We start from the raw sequence: 3,672 nt of genomic DNA, 5'->3' as shown, positions 1-3,672 counted from the left end.
GCCCCCCCCACCTTGGTTCTCCCCCCCCAGGAGCCAGCCCCCCCGGGTCCTCCCCAAACTTGCTGCCTTTGGGAGGAAAACAGGGGAAAAAATCATGCCAATGGACAAAAGGTGGCACCTCCAAAGTGGGGACAAACGCCACGGGGCCGGGGGGGCAGAGGGACACAGAGAGGGGGGGTGTGTGAGGATGAGGAGGGAGGTCCAGCCCCCGGGCACGGGGCGAAGGCCAGCGCTGGCAGAGGGCAAGGAGCCCCGAGCCAAACCCTGTCACCTCCCCAAGGACACGGGGACGGAGCCGTTCCAGCCCCCGGCAGCCAGGAACGGCGCGAGCCCCGCAGAGCCAACCCCGGGCCGTGACATGCTGGTGGCACCCACTGGTGGCACCACGTGACATCACCCGTGAGCCCACTGGCCCAATGACACCACCTGGGAGCCCACCGGCCCTGGTGGCACCAACTGGGAGCCCACTGGCCCTGGTGGCACCGCCTGTAAGCCCACTGGCCCAGTGACACCAACTGGGAGCCCACTGGCCCAGTGACATCACCCGTGAGCCCACCGGCCCTGGTGGCACCAACTGGGAGCCCACTGGCCCAGTGACACCACGTGTGAGCCCACTGGCCCTGGTGGCACCAACTGGGAGCCCACTGGCCCAATGACACTGCCTGGGAGCCCACTGGCACACACCACATGGCACCCACTGGTGACACCCACTGCCTGGCACCCACTAGTGGCACCCACCATGTGACATGCTGGTGGCACCCACTGGTGGCACCACTGTGTGACACCTACCACATGGCACCCACTGGTGGCACCCACCACATGGCAACCACTGCGTGACACACTGGTGACACCCACTGCTGACACAAACCATGTGACACCCACTGGTGGCACCCACTGCCTGGCACCCACCACGTGGCACCCACTGGTGACACCCACTGTGTGGCAACCACTGCGTGGCACACTGGGAGCCCACTGGCCCAGTGACATCACCTGTGACCTCACTGACCCTGGTGGCACCGCCTCTGAGCCCACCAGCCCAGTGACACCGCTTGGGAGCCCACTGGCCCAGTGACATCACATGTGAGCCCACCAGCCCAATGACATCACCTGGGAGCCCACTGGCCCAGTGACACCAACTGGGAGGCCACCAACCCTGGTGGCACCGCCTCTGAGCCCACTGGCCCAGTGACATCACCCGTGAGCCCACCGGCCCAGTGACACCAACTGGGAGTCCACCGGTCCAGTGACACCAACTGGGAGCCCACCGGCCCAGTGACACCAACTGGGAGCCCACTGGCCCAGTGACAGGTGCCCCCCACCCCTCCTGGTGTCCCCCCTCCTCCCTGATGCCCCCCTCCTTGTCATCGCTGCACCACGGCTCAGGAAAGCCCCCCGGGGGCCGCGTAGCACATGCTGGTGGCACCATTGTGTGACACCTACCACATGGCACCCACTGGTGACACCCACTGCCTGGCACACACCACATGGCAACCACCGCGTGACACACTGGTGGCACCCACTGGTGACACAAACCATGTGACACCCACTGCCTGGCACACACCACGTGGCACCCACTGGTGACACCCACTGTGTGGCAACTACTGCGTGGCACCCACCGCCTGGCACCCACTGGTGGCACCCACCACGTGGCAACCCCTGCGTGACAACCCACTAGTGGCACCCACCATGTGACATGCTGGTGGCACCCACTGGTGGCACCACTGTGTGACACCTACCACATGGCACCCACTGGTGGCACCCACCACATGGCAACCACTGCGTGACACACTGGTGACACCCACTGCTGACACAAACCATGTGACACCCACTGGTGGCACCCACTGCCTGGCACCCACCACGTGGCACCCACTGGTGACACCCACTGTGTGGCAACCACTGCGTGGCACCCACCGCCTGGCACCCACTGGTGGCACCCACCACGTGGCAACCCCTGCGTGACACACTGGTGGCACCCACCAGCAACCACCGCCTGGCACCCACTGGTGGCACCCACCGCGTGACATGCTGGTGGCACACACCACCTGGCACCCACCAGTGACACCTACTGTGTGGCACCCACTGTGCGACACGCTGGTGGCACCCACTGGCACCCGCTGGTGACACAAACACCACGTGGCACCCACTCGTGGCACCCGTGTGGCACCACCCGTGAGCCCACCGGCCCAGTGACACCAACTGGGAGTCCACCGGTCCAGTGACACCAACTGGGAGCCCACCAGCCCAGTGACACCAACTGGGAGCCCACTGGCCCAGTGACATCACCCGTGAGCCCACCGGCCCTGGTGGCACCAACTGGGAGCCCACTGGCCCAGTGACACCACGTGTGAGCCCACTGGCCCTGGTGGCACCAACTGGGAGCCCACTGGCCCAATGACACTGCCTGGGAGCCCACTGGCACACACCACATGGCACCCACTGGTGACACCCACTGCCTGGCACCCACTAGTGGCACCCACCATGTGACATGCTGGTGGCACCCACTGGTGGCACCACTGTGTGACACCTACCACATGGCACCCACTGGTGGCACCCACCACATGGCAACCACTGCGTGACACACTGGTGACACCCACTGCTGACACAAACCATGTGACACCCACTGGTGGCACCCACTGCCTGGCACCCACCACGTGGCACCCACTGGTGACACCCACTGTGTGGCAACCACTGCGTGGCACCCACCGCCTGGCACCCACTGGTGGCACCCACCACGTGGCAACCCCTGCGTGACACACTGGTGGCACCCACCAGCAACCACCGCCTGGCACCCACTGGTGGCACCCACCGCGTGACATGCTGGTGGCACACACCACCTGGCACCCACCAGTGACACCTACTGTGTGGCACCCACTGTGCGACACGCTGGTGGCACCCACTGGCACCCGCTGGTGACACAAACACCACGTGGCACCCACTCGTGGCACCCGTGTGGCACCCGTGTGGCACCCACTGGTGGCACACACTGTGTCACACACACCACGTGGCACCCACCACGTGACATGCTGGTGGCACCCACTGGTGGCACACACTGTGTCACACACACCACATGGCACCCACTGGTGGCACCCACCGTGTGGCACGCTGGTGGCACCCACCACATGACATGCTGGTGGCACCCACTGGCACCTTGGCACCCACTGACACCCGCTGGTGACACACACACCATGTGGCATCCACTGGTGGTACCCACCGTGTGGCACCCACTGGTGGCACACACTGTGTCACACACACCACATGGCACCCACTGGTGGCACCCACCGCCTGACATGCTGGTGGCACCCACTGGTGGCACAGATTGTGTCACACACACCACATGGCACCCACCATGTGGCACCCACCGTGTCACACACACCACATGGCACCCACTGGTGGCACCCACCACGTGACATGCTGGTGGCACCCGCTGGTGGCACACACCACCTGGCACCCACCAGTGACACCCACCGTTTGACACATTGGTGGCACCCACTGGCACCCACTGGTGACACACACACCACGTGGCACCCAGTCGTGGCACCCACCGTGTGGCAACCACTGGTGACACACACCATGTCACACCCACTGGTGGCACCCACCAGCAACCTGCTGGTGGCACCCACTGGTGGCACACACCACGTGTCACCCACTGGTGGCACCCAATGGTAGCATGCA

The sequence above is a fragment of the Calidris pugnax genome, unplaced genomic scaffold (assembly GCF_001431845.1).
Source record: "Calidris pugnax isolate Ruff unplaced genomic scaffold, ASM143184v1 scaffold307, whole genome shotgun sequence".
Classification (NCBI taxonomy): domain Eukaryota; kingdom Metazoa; phylum Chordata; class Aves; order Charadriiformes; family Scolopacidae; genus Calidris; species Calidris pugnax.
The sequence above is the reverse complement of the archived record's forward strand: the minus strand, read 5'-3'. Positions refer to the sequence as shown.